This window comes from Leopardus geoffroyi, chromosome B4 (assembly GCF_018350155.1).
Source record: "Leopardus geoffroyi isolate Oge1 chromosome B4, O.geoffroyi_Oge1_pat1.0, whole genome shotgun sequence".
In the NCBI taxonomy this organism is placed as follows: domain Eukaryota; kingdom Metazoa; phylum Chordata; class Mammalia; order Carnivora; family Felidae; genus Leopardus; species Leopardus geoffroyi.
The window spans coordinates 10,849,362-10,869,792 of record NC_059341.1 but is presented as its reverse complement, the minus strand read 5'-3'; the positions used below and the strand labels follow the sequence as shown (position 1 = coordinate 10,869,792).

At 44.1% G+C, this 20,431-nt stretch overlaps 1 protein-coding gene and 1 long non-coding RNA gene across 7 annotated transcripts in view; one reads left to right on the top strand and one right to left on the bottom strand.

The window, feature by feature from the left end:
- The window catches only part of PROSER2 (proline and serine rich 2), a 46,054-nt gene extending 33,212 nt beyond the window's left edge, over positions 1 to 12,842 (bottom strand). Inside the window, exon 1 of one of the 2 annotated variants that reach the window (XM_045466245.1) lies at positions 12,694 to 12,842. The gene's annotated coding sequence lies outside the window, so the exon portion shown is untranslated. Of the gene's footprint in view, positions 1 to 11,838; positions 12,559 to 12,693 lie in introns of those variants that run through there. The other variant, XM_045466246.1, reaches the window with a different exon arrangement.
- Positions 12,843 to 12,973: 131 nt separating this feature from the next.
- The window catches only part of LOC123591686, a 30,466-nt gene continuing 23,008 nt past the window's right edge, over positions 12,974 to 20,431 (top strand). Inside the window, exons 1-3 of one of the 5 annotated variants that reach the window (XR_006709456.1) lie at positions 12,985 to 13,271; positions 14,611 to 14,728; positions 14,833 to 14,980. This is a non-coding gene — a long non-coding RNA (uncharacterized LOC123591686). Of the gene's footprint in view, positions 13,272 to 14,610; positions 15,083 to 20,431 lie in introns of those variants that run through there. The other 4 variants (XR_006709458.1, XR_006709455.1, XR_006709454.1 and 1 more) reach the window with 4 other exon arrangements.

The window sequence follows — 20,431 nt, the reverse complement described above, 5'->3', positions numbered from 1 at the left end:
CGGACCTGTGGTTCAGACCCTCACTCTGTCTAGATGTCACCTACCAACAGTGCTAAGATTCAGCCAGCAGAAGCACAGCTTAGCTGGGAAAGGGACAGAAATAATCCTCGAGACAGCCCCCTTCCCACATCAGGCTGTGCAGGAGGGAGGGTCAGTGTGCACACCTATGAGTAACGGGCAGAATCTCTCTCCACACTGAGTCCGTCAGCTCAGTCCCCCTACGTCCACTCACAGGAATTCTGTAAAGACTTGTGCCAAAAGATTGTTTCCAAAGGAAAACAATCTTAGGAAAGTAATTATCTTTAAAGCTCTCTCCCAAGAAATCTCAATATGATGATTTAAAAACCAAGCTGCTTTCAAAGGTATGGGGGGAGGTTCTGACCTTCAAGAACATTAAAAATGAACGAGTTTCACAGTGGGAACTGTTTCTGAGTCACCACAGCTCATTATCATGAATGGGCTTTTTCATATGGGTAAGCAGTGGGTGAAAATAAAGAGAACAGCCATTTTTACTGGAATGTACACACTCCTAGATGAAATAATCAGTAAACACAAAATAGCCATTGTTGGCCTTAATGCTAGTAGCTCTGCACAACATTCATTCATCTGAACACAAAAGGAGATGATAGGCACTTAGCTCTGATTTACTCGAACAAAAAAGGCAGGAGTCCTACTTTTTTCATTCCTATCTGGTTCTGCCTTAATTCCTACTTTTATATAAATGGCGTGTGTTAAAATGAGTTTTTTATAACAAGAAATTAACTAGAAGATGAAGCTATGAATGATACCAACTCTTTACTTTTTTTTTGAGTTTATTTATTTTGAAAGAAAAAGAGAAAAAGCTCAGGTGAGGGGCAGAGAGAGAGAGAGAGAGAGAGAGAATCCCAAGCAGGCCCCATGCTGTCAAGTGCAGAGCCTGACTCGCGGCTTGATTCCAGGAACCATGCGCGAGATCATGACCTGAGCTGAAATCAAGAGTCAGATGCTTAACCGAGCCACGCAGGGGCCCCTTTACTTTTTTTTTTTTTTTTTTTTTTAGATTTCATTTTTAAGTAATCTCTACATCCAAAGTGGAGCTCAAACTTACAGCCCTGGGATCAAGAGTTGCACAGTCCACTGACTGAGCCACCCAGGCACTCCCTCTAATGTTTTATTAACCCAATCCAGAAGTGAGACAGAAACTGAATACAGATATTCTCTTTTCTATTATTCAACTTAATTAGGGCTTTAACAGAAATTCTTAGACTATACGAACCCTTTCATTTCTCCCCTAAAAATAATGTACCAGGCTGACTCCCTAAAAATGACTTCACGGCGGGTATCGCAGCACGTGGGGGTCTCTGAGAACAGCTCCGCTTCCGCCTTGCGCCCTGCGCCGCGCCCGCGCAGACGCACACAGAGACGCCGCGTGGAGCCGTTGCTGGTCCTGCACATGCTCTTTCGAGTTGTCGACTCTCAATATCCTTGTTAAAAATAAAACACGCAGGACAGCCTTCGCCAGTGAGTTGTAAGGACCGAAACAAGCCTTCTAAAACCCAGGATTACTTCTCCCACCACAGGCCCGCCAGAGCTCGGAGGTTTTCGGCTTCCCGATCTGTACTGCCAAGAGACCCACCTGTCTGTAACACGGGGCTTACAGCGCCTCCAGCCCCGGCCCAACCTGGTCTCGTCCACCCTGTTTTCTACAATAGAAACATTTTATCTGCCTGGTCCGCGTAATGTTCTGGGCAGGCTTGAGCCAGGTTTTGACGGTCTCCCCTGTTGCTCTCCTCCAAAGCCTCGCTCAGAAACGCAACCAGACCTTCTCAAACCCTGCTTCCTGCTGCTGCTCATCACTGGCCTCTCCACCGGCTCCTTCAGGACCCATTGCTTGTATTTCACCTCTCGTTGACGACCTCTTGCTATCTCTTGGTCGCTCTGATGCGTCAGATCACATCCGGTTTCGCTATGCAGGGAATTCTTTTTTCTTCTATTAGACTACAAGAGCCTCGTGAGCAAAGCTCGCTCGCTCTCTCCCTCTCTCTTTTACAGTGTAGCCACAGGACTTTGGAAAACATTTGCCACAAAATAGAGACTTACTATTCAGTCCTTAACAAAATTTACATGTTAAAACCATCTTATTATTTTTTAAGTTATAATATCCTTAAATCAGACCTTTGATCTAAAAGAAAAGCTTAGGGGCACTTGGCTCAGTAGGTGGAGCATGCACCTCTTGATCTTGGGGTTGTGGGTTCAAGTCCCACGTTGGGTATAGAGTTTACTTAAAAATAAAATATGAAAAAAAAAATAAAAGTTTAAACAGGAGTTATTTCATACATCATAACTTCGGGGGCACCTGGGTGGCTCAGTCAGTTAAGCTTCTGATTCGGGCTCAGGTCGTGATCTCGCTGTTGGTGGGATCGAGCCCCGCATGGCCCTCTGTGCTGACAGCTCAGAGCCTGGAACCTGCTTCAGATTCTTTGTCTCCTTCTCTCTCTGTGCCTCTCTCTCTCAAAATTATAACTAAACATAAAGTAAAAATAAAACATGGTAACTTCGTTGTGGTGACCCATCCTTTATCATATCCATAGACCAAAGCGGTCAAATTTAGGACAAGTTACTCTCATTCAACCTATATATTTCATATATATTTCGGTCAAGGGCAAATGAAAAGCACAGGGGAAGAAACTTTAAATACAGCCATAGAGGAGATGCTTCACTTAGCTTCATAAATTATGATCTGTTAAAAAGTTGGTGCCAATAAATACATTAGACTCACCCAACCAGTAATGCTTCCCAGTATTAACATGTAATAAATATCAGTAAAAATGCATGCATGTGTACATCTGTAAGTGTAATCCACGCCCAAAATTAACTTAAAAAATAAGCCCCTAACAAATAAACGGCTGAAGTAAAATAGATACATAGTAACTATTCTTTAGTAGAGGCTTTTCTCAATGTTGAGAAAACAAAAACCTTGGAAAGACAAGAAAGCTTCCAAAAAATACTCAGAAAGCCAACTGGCAAACTGGGACTGGACCCCAGCCCTGAAGATCAAAGGAAAATCTTCCTCAGGCAGAAGCTGGTCGGTGCTGGGGGTAGAGACTTAGTTTTATTCTGGAATTTTAAATTGTTGATGCAGTCAACAGTTCAGCATCTTTTCCATGCAATTTTTGCTTTTCCTCTGAGTTGGTTTTCTTCCTCTTCCCACTAAAACATCTTCTGTAAGAATTTAGGGCCTTAAACTCTAACTGGCACTCAAGGGTATTAAATACAATTATACATTTTAAAGACTGGTAATTTTACTTCCCCAGAACAATTACCATGCTTTCATTTAGACTTTTTTTTCTTTTGAAAAGCTCTTTCTGAACCGTGTCAAAAGCCAAGATTCATTTCAGACTGTCTCAACTGTGAATAGTGTTTCAGCTATTTATAGGAGACGGTAACTTACTGAGGGTGGCAGCACATGAGAGTAACTGATGCGCCTACATTTAAGCAAACAAGTTCAGGGTAGAGGCCTCACCTAGCTAGGCTGGGTTAACAGGCCCTGAGGGCCTCCTACCATCCCTTTCCTATCACTGAACAGAAGATGTGGAAATTAGATTTTCCTAAAATGAAACCTCATCTGAAAACAACCTTGATGGGGCACTCCCGCTCAGTGGCTCAGTCGGTTAAGCCTTCCAACTTCGGCTTGGGTCATAATCTCAGGGTTCATGGGTTCCAGCCCCGAATTGGGCTCTGTGCTGAGAGCTGGGAGCCTGGAGCCTGGAGCCTGGAGCCTGCTTCAGATTCTGCATCTCCGGCTCTCTCTGCCCCTCCCCCAATGGCACTCTGTCTCTCTCCCAAAAATAAATAAACATTATGGGGCGCCTGGGTGGCGCAGTCGGTTAAGCATCCGACTTCAGCCAGGTCACGATCTCGCGGTCCGTGAGTTCGAGCCCCGCGTCAGGCTCTGGGTTGATGGCTCAGAGCCTGGAGCCTGTTTCCGATTCTGTGTCTCCCTCTCTCTCTGACCCTCCCCTGTTCATGCTCTGTCTCTCTCTGTCCCAAAAAATAAATAAACATTGAAAAAAAAATTAAAAAAAAAGCAAACAACATTAAAAAATAAATAAATAAAACAACCTTGACTACATTTCAGAGGAGTTCCTTGTGACAAAAAGGAATGACCCACACAACATGAGGAAGCAAACAGAAAAGCTTCAACAAGAGCAAAATCTAGTTCTATTCTTATTCTCAGCTCATCAAAAAAAAAAAAAAAGTGACATTCTATACGCCCATTGCATTTCTGGATTCTTAAATAAAAAAACTTTTTTTCTATTTTAATTTTTTTTTTTTTGAGAGAGAGGGGGATGGGGAGAAGGGGCAGAGAGAGAGGGGGAGAGAGAGAGAGAATCTTAAGCTCCACACTGTTAGCACAGATGCCAGGCTCAATCCCATGAACCGTGAGATCATGACCTGAGCTGAAACCAAGAGTTAGATGCTTAGCCGACTGAGCCGCCCAGGCTCCCCTTAAACAAATTTTGTAAAAGAGAAGAAAATGCCCATTTAACTTCTACTTTTGTTAAACAGGTTTGTGTGCTTTCTCTGAATTTATTCAGCAAATATTACCAGAGCACCCACTACATGCTACAATGGGGAGATAAAATGTCGTATTTCTTACTTAGAAGTAATAATTATGTCTTATTATTGTATAATGCTATTTTTTTCTGAGAAACTAAAAATTCTTAGTTGAATGTTTCTTTCATCCTCACAACAAAAGTAAAGCTGAGGTAATGCACATTCATGTAGCACTGGTATTGATGACACCTGGTTAGACTGGAAGTAGAGACCTGACTGACATAAGCTTGTCTCAGATCGCACAGATGTAAATCCAAGCCAGGGGGGGAGCAAGGTTCACACAAGACATCCTGCTGGGTCAACCCACCCACTGCCTGGGACATTTAACTCTGCCTTCCAAGACCTCCTAGAGCCAGCCCTGCTGCTTGGATATATAGACAGAGGCTCCCTTCTTAGACACTTCCTGGGAACACCTTCTGTAAGAACTTACATCCCAATAAAATGGGAATTAGCTAGGAAATAAACAATATTTAAATACACTGTTTTTACATGAGTTTTCCAAGTTCACTGACTGCATGCTTACAGGGGTTGAAAAGGGAAGGGTCTAACAAGCCCACCGTTATTAAATTGAAATCACATAAAGTTGCCATTTGTGTAGGTCAAAAATGGCCGACTATTGGTAATTTTACATGGTTAACCTAACGTTCTGGGAACAGAACTGATAACTAGCCACGGCAAAAAAAAAAAAAAAAAAAGTATCCTTTAAAATGAAATTGTAGTGTGAGTACGGTTTTACTCCATGTTGATGCTAAAATGTTTTTTCTCTGAAGACACCTCTAACATCACACAAGGAGTCTGCAGGGGGAAAGAATGCCCACTACACAATATATTCACCATGCATACGTTGTAAAGACGTCTGATTCATCAAGTGAAGTTGCCTGCACTAGTACGAGCTCAGTCAACAAAGTCATTGGTCATCTAGGGTGTGTGGAGGGCAATTTAACCTACAAGGGAACTATGGTCTGAAACCCGTAAGTCGATTTGGCAAGTCAGAAAGGGCTGCGTCCAGGTCCTTCGTTCTCTGCCCCGGAATAATGGGTGGGGTTTTTTGTTTTTTTTTTTAAACTCTTCTTGCACCAAAACATCTACTCAAGATTTGACATCTTTGGCACCATCCCCTTGTTTGTACCATCTTATCTCATATTTCCATCCTCCCTTCCTCAACCCTGAACATCCCATTCAACGTCAAGTTACTCCCTGGGTATACAGACGTCTACGCCACAGTGAAGCCAGAGGACAGGACCTGCTGTCATAACCCAACCCGCACGCCTTCCATGGTTCATGGCCTCAGACACAAGGCTAAACGCCTCAGTGTTGTAACCAAGTCCACATTTCTACCATTCTGATTTTCCAGCAGCCTCCCCTTGTTGGCCCAGCTCCACCATTACATCCTCCAACAGGTATTCTGATGCCCTGAAGGAAAGAGCATCTCTGCCCTCTGCTCCCAAAAGAGAGCAGTGGGCCTCTGCTACGGATTCCTATGGACGTTTATCCTACCTCCTTTATTAGGTGACGTTTATCCTACCTCCTTTATTAGGTCAGCGCTTTCTCAAAGGCAAGGACCACACCTTATCCTTCTCTATATTCCCTGTCGTGCCTACCATGGTAGGAACTTAAATGTTCGCTAAAGTTCCTCAAACCCTCTGAATCTCTACAGGAAAAAATACCAAGCGCGCCATTTTGGAAGCAAGCAAGTGACCAAACTCGCCTGGGTATAGTCTAGCATAAAGGCACATGCATCTTTTTTTCCTACACGAGATAATTTCTTTAAGCAAAATTGGGCAACATAAACTATTTTAAGTACACTCACAGAATTAGGTTTGTAAAAGAAAGCGGTCACGAATCCTTAATTTATCCTCTTTAGGGGCGCCTGGGTGGCACAGTCGGTTAAGCGTCCGACTTCAGCCAGGTCTCGATCTTGCGGTCCGGGAGTTCGAGCCCCGCGTCAGGCTCTGGGCTGATGGCTCAGAGCCTGGAGCCTGTTTCCCATTCTGTCTCCCTCTCTCTCTGCCCCTTCCCCGTTCATGCTCTGTCTCTCTCTGTCCCAAAAATAAATAAACGTTGAAAAAAAAAATTTATCCTCTTTAGTTTCAAGGTCTGAGGGGCCTGAGAAGTCATTTAGTCCTACCTGAAATTTCGCAGACCAGCAAACCAAGTTCCAGAAATGCAAAGTGAGGAACCCTGGAAAATAGGAGGAAGACGCCCTTACTTCCAGCTGAGTGCTGCTCTTTTTCCCTACGTCAGGCGCTATTAATCTGTTAATTAAAAAAATAAAATAAAATAAAACGTAGCTGCAGACATCAAAAAAGAAGCATGTAAGGACTGGTATGTCTGTATACTCAGTGACTAGCTCAGGGCACAGCACAGTGCAGATGGTCAGGCTACAAATATTGCTTGAATGAACAAAGGAACACCTGAGGCCCTTGGAACAATAACTAAAATGGGCAGAATATTAAATATTTCAAAGCTCTAGTCAGAACTTTAGTCTCCTAGGAGGAGCAGCAGAAGCCTGCAAAAAGAGGCTGGGGAAAAAAAAAAAACCCAAAACAACAGAATGAAGGTTTCAGAACGAACATAACACACAAACCAAGCCCTATAAAAATAACTACACTGGGGCACCTGGGTGGCTCAGTCGGTTAAGCGCCTGACTCTTGGTTTCAGCTCAGGTCATGATCTCAAGGTTTGTGGGTTCGAGCCCCTCGTCTCTTAGCACGGAGCCTGCTTGAGATTCTCTCTCTCCCTCTTTCTCTGCTCCTACGACGACTTGCATGCTCTCTCTCTCTCTCTCTCTCAAAATAAATAAATAAATAAACCTAAAAAAAGTAACCACACTCACTCACAGCAAGATTTTGGCAATATAAAAGCTAATACAAAAGCGAATCAAGTCCTTGAAAAGCTATTTCTCCAAAGAAGACCTGTTAAGTGGCTAACAAGCACATGAAAAGTTGTTCAACATGATTAGTCATTAGGGAAACGCAAATCAAAACCACAGTGAACTGCCACTTCATGGCCACAAGGATGGCAATTTAAACACACACAAACACAAACACACACACATACAGAAAATGACAAATATTGGCGGGACGTGGGGGAATTGAACCCTCACGTGTTGCTGGCAAGAATATAAAATAGTGTAGATGCCATGGAGAATGATCTGGTGATTCCTTGATAGGTTACACTTAGAATTACTATCTTACTCAGGAATTTCACTCTTAGGTACAGACCTCCAAAGAGTTAAAACAAGTGTTCAAACAAAAACTAGTAAACAAATGTTCATAGCAGCACTACTCACAACAGCCGAAAGGTAGTAACAATCCAAATGTCTACAAACTGATAAATGGGTCAACAAATTGTGGTCTATCCAGTGAAATATTATTCAGCCACTTAAAAACCGGATGAAGTATGGGACGCCTAGGTGGCTCAGTCAGTTGAGCGTCCGGCTTCTGCTCTGGTCATGATCTTGTGGTCTGTGGGTTCGAGCCCTGCATCAGGCTCTGTGCTGATGGCTCAGAGCCTGGAGCCTGATTCTGTGTCTCCCTCTCTCTCTGCCCCTCCCCTGCTCACGCTCTGTGTCTTAAATAAATAAATAAATAGATAAATAAATAGGATGAGGTACCAATGCATGCTATCACATGGATGAATCTTGAAAGCATTGCTAAGTAAAAGAAGCCAGCCACAAAAGACCACATACTGTATGATTCCATTTATATGAAATATCCAGAACAGGGAAATCCATAAAGAAAGAAAGCAGATTAGTGGTTGCCAGGGGCTGGAGTAGGGAGGAAATGGGGAGGGACTGCTTAAAGGAATGGGGTTTCCTTTCAGGGTGACGTAAAAGTTCTGGAACTAGATAGTGGTGAAGGCTGCACAACATTGTGAATTTACTCTTTTCTTTTTTCACACATTAACTAAGTGCAGTTTACTGAATGTCAGTTATACTTCAGCAAAGGCATTTAAAAGAAAATAAAAGGGATGGGAAAAGATACACCAAGCCAATATTCACAACAGCAACGAGAAGATCACTTCTGGCTATGTTACATCAGGCAAAATAGATTTTAAGGCAAAATCCTCATTAATGGTGAAGATAACTACGTAATAGTAAAAGTTCAATTCCTATTAGACACTGTATTGTCTACCAATATAAACTTACAAATGCACATTGTTAGTTAGATATTAACATATAAAGTAGTAGGCACAAAGCCTCAGAATATTTTCTCGCTTAAAATACAAGGAGATAGAGGGACGCCTGGGTGGCTCAGTCAGTTAAACGTCCGACTTCGGCTCAGGTCATGATCTTGGGGTTTGTGGGTTCAGGGTTCGAGCCTCACGTCAGACAGCTGGGGGCTTGGAGCCTGCTTCGGATTCTGTGTCTCCCTCTCTCTGCCCCTCCCCCACTCACACTCTCTCTCAAAAACTAAACATTAAAAAATATACAAGGAGATATTGACAAAGCCCCCATTACAGTGGTATCTTTCGATATAGATCTTCCTCGACTTACGATAGGATTATATCCCGATGAACCCATATTACGTTGAAAATATTTTAAGCTGAAAATGCATTTAATACATGGAACCTACCAAACATAGCCGAGGCTACCTTAGAAGTACTCAGAACACTCATAGTAGCCTATAGTTGAGCAAAAATCCTCTAACACGAAGCCTACTTGATAATGAAAGGCTAAGTATCTCACATAATGTACTGAACACTATGCTCAAAGAACAGAATGGCAGGATAGGGTTGCCGGTGGATGGATGTCTGTCCTCGGCTGCCGGCTACCTGGGAGCTGCGTCTCACTGCCCAGCATCCGAGGGAGGACTGACCACAGGTCGCTAGCCCAGGACAAGATCCAAATTCCAAATACCAAGTATGGTTTCTACCGAATGTGTACCACTTCTGCACCATCGTCAAGTCTAAAAACCATCAAATCGGGGACCTCTTGTACCCCTGTCAGTTATTGACATGTTAAGTGGACACAAAGTTAGTGAGGAATAATTCAATTAATAAGGTTCATTTAGTGGATATCCGCAGATCTCTACAGAAAACATTTTTTTGATGTTTATTTATTTATTTTTGAGAGAGAGAGAGAGAGAGAGAGAGAGAGGCAGAGAGAGACGGAGACGATCCCAAGTGGGCTCTGCACTGTCAGCACAGAGCCCGACACGGGGCTCGAACTCCTGAACCGTGAGATCATGACCTGAGCCAAAATCAAAAGTCTGAGGCTTAATCGACTGAGCCACCCACATACCACTCTACAGAAAACAAAGAAAACACATTCTTCTCAAACACATCGAATGTGCGTGTACTCGATGCCACCGATTTGTACCCTTTAAAATGATAAACTTGATAATATATACGTATTTACTACAATTTAGGAAATAAAGAGATTCAAGTCTTCACAGTGCTAGGATCTTTGGAAATATCCAGTCTGAAGATCTGCATTCATAAAGTGCTATCACTGCTCTCTCCAACAAGGGGGAATGTTCTGCCCTACACATTCCTTTACCACGAATCCTGACCGCATGGATTATAAACCCAGCACCTACTTTCTTAAAATAGGTTTCAATATTAATGCTGCGAGTCTAGAAGGGGGACAAGGGCGTTACTGAGAGGCGCAGCCTCACTGCAGCTCTCCACAGAGGCTACTTACTACTAGTGAGTCCACTCTAGTGACCCTGCTGTGCCAGTGTGGACAGAGGCTTTTCTGCAATGGCCAGCAGACGCACTCAACGACTCAAGGGGGGCGTGCTGCGGTGTCTCCCGGGCAGAGTGGCAGGGCCCGTCCGCAGAGCACGCAGGCAGCTAGGAAGCCACCAGCACCACGACCAGAAAGGGCAACGGAAACTGAAATGCAATGCTGCCCTTCGGCGAAGCAAAGAGCTCAAGTTCTGGGATGCTCCTAGGATTCCCTGGCACCTACCCCCGCATGGCCTCCATGCCCCTGGCGGCTGTCGCACAACTGTGAGATAAGGTGCACCTGAACTTCTGTTCCAGAGGCTCCCCTGTTCTTAGCTCTGCTCCACCCAAGACTTTCGCCTCTCTCCCTTCAGGCTTCAAGGCTCCACTCTACCTCATGGGGTTAGTTATTTGAGATGATCGTTAGAATCAACACAGGGTGCCAACTACAGGCTCCTTAGGTGTCTGAGAACTTTGGAACCAGGGCCAGGTGTATCTTCAGTTCCTGATGAAGGCTTACTTGATCTGATTTTAATCAGTCTGGGCCATATGGCTGTTATCTAGATATGTCTGTGTGCCCAAGAATGAACTCAGAACTCAGCCTGGTGTACGTGGTCAGTCTCTAAATATCACTGAACGAATTAATGAACACTCAGCCCCTGCACCAAAGTAGGCAAAGGGGGACTGTCATAGAGTCTGACACACTCCAATCTTCTTAAAAGCATCTCTCGTCTTTCCAGCCTTCTCTAAATTATTACTAGCCAATATTAGTCTAATTTTGCCTTCCCGATTTTTAGTAATGGAGAAAACGTGTTGCTTTTAGATTATTAGTGTCCAAATTTTTCAAAGAAAAGCTCATTTGAAACGCCATTACCAAGGAACCTATCCAGTCACTTAAAAGTGGCTCTTATTGGTCTGGGCAAGAAAATACACAAGATTCCATACATACACTGTCAAGTCTGGCAAGAAAGATTTGAGACAACTTCCGTCCTTCCCACCCAATCCCAAGTAAATAGGGCATTTGTTTGTATTTCCACATTGGCCTCATGAACGAAAATACCTCCTCCACCTAGAAAAACAATCTGTAACATTCAGACATGGAACTTGGAGGGCTAACTTTTTAGTGCATGCTAGAACCCTAAGTATGCAGTGCTTTAGAAAAATAAAGTAGAAAAGTATCTTTAATAAACATCTCTTCCGTGAGCATCTTTCTCAAGTTTACACTTACACCTGGCTTGGTGTTTCTGTATTTTTCAGAAATACAGATTAAAAGAAAAAATGTTCTCCATTAAAATTAGAGCCAGAAGGAACTTTCTTCCTACAGTCTTCCTGCAACAGACCTGAACGTTTGTTTTATTCTGCTGGGGGGCGGGGAGGGAGACACAAAAAATGACTTTCCTTTAAAGTTTTCTGCTGTGTACCAACTATCCTGCCTGGCAAAGAGTTAAAGAGTTTTCTGAGGTTAGTTCCTGCGGTTTAAACAAAAAAAAAAAGTTAGATGCTTAAATTTAGACTCCGTAAAACAATACTGGCAAACTTAAAAAGCCTTGGAGAAATACTGGACTTTACTGTATTGCCTTTTGTTAAATTGCATCATTTCGGCCACATTTTCTTCGCCTGTTTTATTCCCTTCCGGCCCCGATTCACTGCAGATCCTACGCATTCCCACTTGATTCGGTTACCTGCTGGTGATCCGGGCCTGGGGGGCGGAGGTGGCGGTGGGGACAAAAATCTACTGGTCACTCGCGCAGGACCCAAGCTTAACAGGTGGCTTTGGCTACCTCCTGTCAATATTAGCCTCCCACCCTCCTCTCCGCAGCGGTAAGGAGCAGAGCTCCCGGGAGTTCGAGGACCGCGGCGGGAAGGCAGGCGACGAGTCCTGGAACGACTCCGGGGAAGGGCCGTGGGGACAGGGGAAGGATATTAGGGACGACTCGTAACCGCTCTGCGCCCAAAGCTAAACACGTGCCTCGGAGTACCTCGCGCCCCCCAAACAGGACATCCTCGGAGCCGAAAATAGCCGCGTTCTCCCCACCTCCCCAACTTAGGGCGCAACCGAATCCCTGAAATCCCAAAGGGAGGCACTGGGTTTCCCGTAGGTGAGGCCACCGGGTCGACTACGGTCCCTCGGATTGCGCGTCTTTCCTAACTTCCAGGAGGTTGGGCAAGCGAGGTGGAGGGGAGCAGCGCGCAAGAAGAGATCCACGCAACCAGGGCACCGGCGGGGCAGCGTGGGAAGTACAGAGAACCGGACCACAAGAAAAATGGGTCACCCTCGTCTATCTGAAACCCACCCGAGCCCAAGCCTCCCTCTACAGACTCCAAACGGCGCCCCGCTCACGGACGTGCCAGGCGAGGTCACCGGCTGCCAGGGCACCCTCCCGCCTCTCGGACCCAGTAGGGGATCGCAAGGTCCGAACTCACCTGGAAGGAGCCTCCGCCCCGGGGACCGCAGGTGCCCACCCGGACCGCGACCCGGAGCCCTCGCGCCGCCCGCTCCCGGGTCAGCCCGCGCGCGCGCCTCGCCGACAGTCCCAGGCCGCCCGGCCGCGCGCTCCCGCCGCCGCCCGGCGCTCGCACCTCTGCCGCGCGCTCCCCACCGCACGCTCACAGGCCGGCCGCGCTCTCGCCGTCCCGCGCTTCCACCCGCGCCGCGCCCTCGCACCCCCGCCCCTCGCTCCCTCCTCCCCCACACGCCGCGCGCTCGCTCCTGCGCGCTGCACCGCCCCGCCGCGCGCTCCCCGCCGGGGCTCAGCCCCCCAAAACACTCAGCGCGCGCCCGGGGCATTTAAAGGGACAGGCCCCCGCGCCGGAGCTGCCCCGCGGCCGCCTCTCGAAGGGGTCCTCGGTCGCCGCGCGAGGTCTGAATTTGGGGACCCTCCCCTCCCCCGGCGCCACCTTCGAGTTACACTCGCCGAGAAGAGCAATAGGGTCTGCGTCTGGAGCTCCGACAGGGTCGTCGTCAGCTTTGAGAGGGCGTGTTACTCGATAGTAACTCCCAAGTACGGACTATTTATTACCCTCGGAGGAGCCATGTAACGCACACGTTATTTCAGGCAATCCTTAGTACGAGCCCCTGATTTCTGTGCCCCTTTTTGCACCGAGGGAAAACTGAGGTCCAGAGAGGCGAAGAAACTCCTCCCGCGGCTCCTGACCCCATTGCTCGGTGCTATTTTCTTCTCCGTGGCTGTGGAAATGACGACTGAGGTTAATAGCCGGTGGTGGAAGGCTTTCATTAAGTTGTTGAGAGCTAATGTGACCAGTGTTTCCACGGGGCGGCACAGCTCTCGAGGGAGGGAGAAAGCAAGAATTACGGGGCTTTATTAATTGTAGGATTGGTTGTGCACCCAGCCGGCAGGCATTCTGAAACCCGTGTTCCGAAATGCTGTGTGTGTGTGTGTGTGTGTGTGTGTGTGCGCGCGCGCGCGCGCATCCCCATTTTACAGAAAACGGGGGAAGGAAGTGGCCGCACGGAATGACTGAGTCACGGCGGCGCTCAGGGCCGAGCCCCAATACCTTCGTCCTTAGTTCATTTCTTTGCCCTCCCCAGGAAGACGGACCTGATTAAAGGAGAGACACCTTTTTCACTAATAACATATTGGCCTCAACTAACTCCCTGCATCTTTAATTAATGTTTACAAAGCACTTTAATCTACCCAACATGCTGGTTAATTAGGCAAGTATTATTATCCGCCCCTTTCTGAACCCAATCCAGGAGGGAATCAATACTGCCGGTCCTTAATCCTTGATGAATAATGGGTCTAAGCTTTCTGCTGTTTATTTATTTATTTTTGAACATATTGTGTTAAATACTAATTCATTTAGCATGAATTGGCTTAGTAAAAATTAAATATTAAACACCCGCCAGTGAGAGGTAATATAGGTAACCCTTGTCTTTAAGGATTTCAGATAAAGAAAAAAGACATTTTGTCAAGTGCTTCCTAGAATTCTTTTTTTAAACATTTTTTTAACGTTTATTTATTTTTGAGAGAGAGAGAGAGGCAGCACAAGCGGTGGGGGGGGGGGGGGGGCGGGCAGAGAGAGAGGGAGACACAGAATCTGAAGTAGGCTCCAGGCTCTGAGCTGTCAGCACAGAGCCCGACGACGTGGGGCTTGAACCCACAAACCGCGAGATCATGACCTGAGCCAAAGTCAGAAGCTAACTTACTGAGCCACCCAGGTGCCCCTTTTTTTCTTTTTATTATTGTGCTTTTTGCTTGGTTAAGTTTTCATGATATGTAAACTTATGTTTGGCTTACTTTTTTAAAGTTTACTTAAAATCTCCGATTTACACATTATCTTTTGTGTAGAAATTAAATTTTACTCTGTCTTTTCTTACAGATGAAGAAGAGATAAAAAGGAAGAAGCTGAAGGATGATGGGAGTAGGAAGGAAGAGAAGAAGAGAAGAAGGCAAAAACCAACCAACCGAACACCACTATCACCACCAAAAAAAAAGAGGTGGGAAATGAACAGGGATGAAAGTTTGAAGCAGGTGGCTTTGGGGCCAGGAGCCCAGCCCCTGGCCAGCACACACCCCAGAGCTTTGTGGGAATTACAAACAGGTGGACCTTCCTCGAGCTGGTGCAGACCTACCCAGGGCCGCCACGTGACTACCTGAGCACAGACCGGCTTCCAGTCCCCGGTGCACCCTTGTCTAGGCACCTCTGTGCCCACGGAATGACACAAACGGACTAAACAACACAATGAGAGGTAAGAAGACAAGAAATAGCTTAGAGGGGTAATTTAAAAAGAGTTATTCATGAAAGTACTTAGATGACGTCAAGGGAGAAAAAAGGAACAAAGAAACATCTGGTAAGTCTTTGTATCTCCTATTGTTATTACTTTAAAAGCCATGGAATTTATAAAATTTTACTTTATATTCACTGGAGTTTTATATGTCTTCTGAGGCTGCTCTTTGTTAAGAGAATCCTGGCGATCCATGACCCCCAAACATTAGACAAATATTATTATGAACGTTGTGTCATGAAAATTTTTGAAGTAAACTAGAAAAATTAAGCTGAACGTACATTTTTGTTTTATAAAAATAATTACTGTGTAGCGTCCACTTGAGAAACTGCAATATCCGTGATGGCCACTAGAGGGGGCACACACGAAAGAAGAATGGGTAGTAATTTTCATGTTTTCTTTACTAAAAGAATATAGCATTTTAGAGCTGAAAGAGGAGATCCAGAAGAAATGATTTTACTTCATGCCTCTGCCACTCGGATGTGCAATTTTGAGCTGCTTTTCCTATTTGAGACTCAGCTCCTCATCTGTACAACGAGGCTACTAACACCTACCCTGGGGAAAGCAAAAATAAAATTATTATTAAATTTTTTTAAATGTTTATTTTTGAGACAGAGTGTGAGCAATGGAGGTGCAGAGAGAGACACACAGAATCTGAAGCAGGCTCCGGGCTCTGAGCCGTGAGCACAGAGCCCAATTCAGGACTCGAACTCACAAACTGTGAGATCATGATCTGAGCCCAAGTGGGGCGTTCAACCAACTTAGCCACCTAGGCACCCTGAAAACAAAATTATTTTAACATTGACCTGAATAAACATCAGGTGAGAAGAGTTAAGAAATGGAGAAAAATATGATAAATTGCACCGTTTTTAATTGAAACATAGTTCAGGACTATAATAATTAAAAGTGTCAATAGAACAGTAACAGATGTTGAGTGATATAAATAATAGAATAGAATCAATAATCCAGAAAAGGATAGTGTTGGTATAGTGTTGACTGTAAGATGTGATGACAGAGTCATCTAAAATAAATTTAAAAAGGACAGATTCTCAATAAACAGGCTTTAGAAAACTAGTAATTTGAAAAAATACTCACTGTAAGCCTTACCTTTCATTATGTGCTAAAACAAATTTCAGCTACATTAAAGAATTTTAAAACTAGGAGGAAATTTGGTCAGATATTTTTGTGATCTCAAGATGAGGGAAGAAAAGAAATGGAAAAATCATAGATGAAATGGCCACTAGACTAGATTACATAAAAAATTTTAAATCCTGACAACTAAAAATATTGTGAACAATATTTGGAAAGAAAAAAACTCTATAGAACTATGCATAACAAATCTGACAGTTAATATCATCCTCAATACAAGAATGCCCATAAATTGACAAGAAAACTTAAAAAACTCAATGGGGAAATTACCACAAAAATAGTAATTGATTAGCTCCCTCTCTCTGTGTGTATTATATTTTAAAGTGTTTGGACCAGCTAGTAATTGAAAAAGTAAAAATTATAAATTGTATATAATATCCCTATTAGAAAATAGTTTCTTAAGTTTTAATATTCCATGATGACAGGGGTGCAGTGAAATGGGACATTTTATATACTATTAGTGGAAGCATAAATTAACATAACTTTACTGGAAAGCAGTTTTATAAAATATTTCCCAGCTTGAAAAATGTTTATACACTTTGATCATATAATTCCGTATCTGTATGGAATTCTATAGAAGTAGTCAGAAACGAGCACAAAGGTGTGTGCCTAAGGATATATACTGCTGTCTCCTTTTTATAACGTCACAAAATTGGAAACAACCAAATATCCAAAATTGGAGAGAAATAAAATATTAATAGCTTTTTAAATTGAGGACTTTTTCTGGGGTGCTGCAGTGGCTCAGTTGGTTAAGCATCTGACTTTGGCTCAGGTCATGATCTCATGGTTTGTGAGTTTGAGCCCTGTATTAGGCTCTGCGCTGACAGCTCGGAGCCTGGAGCCTGCTTCGCATTCTGTGACTCCCTCTCCCTCTACCCCTCCCTCACTCATGCTCTGGCTCTCTCTCCTTCAAAAATAAAGTAAACATTAAAAAAGAATTAAAAATAAAATAAAAATGAGGAATTTTTCGTGGCTACAAGAAAATATCTAAATATTGTTAAGGGGGGGAAGAACATTACAAAATTATATGTAAATTATTATTGCATGGAAATACATTTCCACATACTTGGAAAATGCACGTATGTATGGAAAATTAGAAGGAAATCTGTCGAAATGATGGCAGTTACTGTTTCTGGCTCTGATTACATGATTCTTATTTATGGTTCTGTTTATGTTCCAAATTTTCTGCTATGACTCTATATTACTTTTATAAATCAACAAAAACTAATAAATATTATATTTCTGTATGAGACAGTAAATGCCAACGTGTATAGCATTGAGCCTGGCTTATATCAAACATTCAATATATACTTGATGGACAATGAGAGAAAGAGAAGAATGCTGTTATGCTGCCAGGAGATTTCTTAGTGAAGTTTCTTGATTTGAAAGAAGAAATAATTGGGGTGCCTGGCTCAGTCATTAGGCATCTGACTTCGGCTCAGGTCATGATCTCATGGTTCGTGAGTTGGAGCCTCACGTCGGGCTCTGTGCTGACAGCTCAGAGCCTGGAGCCTGCTTTGGATTCTGTGTCTCCCTTTCTCTCTGCCTCTCCCCTGCTCGTTCTCTGTCTCTCTCAAAAATAAATAAACGTTAAAAAAAATTTTTTAAATAAAGAAAGAAGAAATCATTTAAAAAGTTAAAAAAGAAATATTTAATCTACTTCTACAGATGAAGAATTTATGACCTGGAGGTTTTTTGGTGGCACATTTAGAGGAAAACTAGAAAAGATGATGGTGGAATGGTTCCATACTTCCTGAAAGCAAGTGGATGAGGTCTGTATTCCCGGGCAGTATTTTGAAGGAGCAACATGTAGAAGAAACAAATATGGAATAAAACAGTAAACAAGTTATTCTTTAAAAAGAAAAATTTAATGTTTATTTTTGAGAGAGAGAGAGACAGAACACAAGCATGGGAGAGGCCGAGAGAGAGGGAGACACAGAATCTGAAGCAGGTTCCAGAATCTGAAGCTGTGCTGACAGCTCAGAGCCTGACATGGGGCTCGAACCCACAAACCGTGAGATCATGTCCTGAGTTGAAGTCGGATGCTTAACCGACCGAGCCACTCACACACCCCTAAACAAGTTATTCTTGAAACTTAATGGTAAGCATTCAGAAAGAGAAGCAAGACCCTGAAAGATCCCTGGGGAACAGGAAGTGCTGGTCAGACAGGCTTTAGGACCTGCCAGTGAATGAGGTCCATATAGGGAGAGAGGAGGTATGGTGCCCATTCATCCTTCACCCAAATATTCTTTGTGGTCCCAGGTGGCAGGCACTACTATGGGCAAGGTCCAGGAGGTACAATGGTGGACAGCATGCACAACCCCCCTGCCTACGTGGACTTTATGGTCCAGGAGGGCTTGGGGAGACACAGACAAGACTCAGGTGATAAAATGGTTAATCACCAACAGTCTGTTAACCCACAGATAGAATGTAAGCGATTTTGTAAATAAAAGCAATAGTGAGATGAACTACATCTCTCCCCAGAGATAAGCCTAAGGCATAATTCGTGGTTAAAATTTGGCCAACTTCAACTTGTTTTGCTTCATGCTGATCTCTGGCTAGTTTTCAGTTCACAGATGGAGTATGCGAGGCCGACAGGGTTTGGAAATGGCTTGTGTCTGAGGAGACTGGGTATGGGGCAGCTGCTGAGGGAAGGACTTTTATTTATTTATGTTTCAAATATATATATATATTTAAGTTTATTTATTTATTTATTTATTTTTTAATTTTTTTTTTCAACGTTTATTTATTTTTGGGACAGAGAGAGACAGAGCATGAACGGGGGAGGGGCAGAGAGAGAGGGAGACACAGAATCAGAAACAGGCTCCAGGCTCTGAGCCATCAGCCCAGAGCCCGACGCGGGGCTCGAACTCCCGGACCGTGAGATCGTGACCTGGCTGAAGTCGGACGCTTAACCGACTGCGCCACCCAGGCACCCCTAAGTTTATTTATTTTGAGAGAGAGAGAGAGAGCACAAGCAGGGGAGGGGCAGAGGGAAGGAGAGACAGAATCCCAAGCAGGCTCTGTGCCATCAGCACAGAACCCAATGTGGGGCTTGAACTCACAAACTGTGAGATCATGAGCTCTGAGCCAAGATCAAGAGTTAGAAGCTCAACTGACTGAGCCACCCAGGTGCCTCCCCCCACCACCTCAGCGAAGGAAAGGAGAGTCTTAGGAAGTTTCCTGTGCAAGGTGTCTGTTAACCCTCACCACCTTCCCACCAAACCTTCACTACCTCCTCCATTCCTCCTGAGTGTCTTTGGTGTCAGGAGATTTGAAGACGGGACAACACCAGCCTCAGGTGAGTGTCGGGTAAGAGCAGGACTCAAGTGAGACTCAGTCCTGTTTGTGTCACAGAGCGGGTACCACATTTGGAAGGAGAGAGAGTATAGTAGGTGGAGTACTGTATGTGTGTCGTTTGTTGCCTTTCTGCGAAGTTGAACTTCTGTAAACCCATTTCAGTTGAAATATTTCATTACATCAACAGCTAAGTTTGGAGGTGGACATTTTTCTATACAATTCTGTTGTGAACCAGTAGAACTTCCTGTTTGATCTGACCCTGAACTTGAGGATGTTAATTTTCCTGAATTGTGAGTGAGCTCTTTCCTAGTGTTGCAGTCAGAGTCAGGATAAAGGAATCACCCAACCTGATAGGTGGCCACTTGTGGGGCAGCAAAGTCCAGTCTGGCTCCCAGCTTTACAGATGCAGCGGCTTGATTCCCATCGGGGCCACCTGGGTGTTACCAGGCTCTCAGGCACTGAGTGTCAATTGTATTTCCAAGTTTCAATATTGGTGGAAGGAAGGATAGGGGAAACCTTACTGGCAATCCTTGGATAAACTTAAAAATTTATTTTATTTTATTTTATTTTATTTTATTTTATTTTATTTTATTTCATTTCATTTCATTTCATTTCATTTCATTTCATTTCATTTCATATATTTTTAGAGACAGAGTGAGTGCAAGGGGGGTAAGGGGTGAGGGGGAGAGAGAAAGAGAGAGAGAGAGAGACAGAGAGAGAATCCCAAAAATCCCAGCGTGGAGTCTGGTGCAGGATTCGATCCCACAACCCTGGGATCATGACCTGAGCCAAAATCAAGAGTTGGACGGTTAACTGACTGAGCCACCCAGGTGCCCAAGCTTGAAATATTTTATTTCAATTTCTAGATTGTTAAATAGGATAAAAATTACAACAGGAAAAGAAAAGGGAAATCAGACCACACGCTACCATTCACTGTGAATAATAAAATGTTGTGGGATGTGTTTC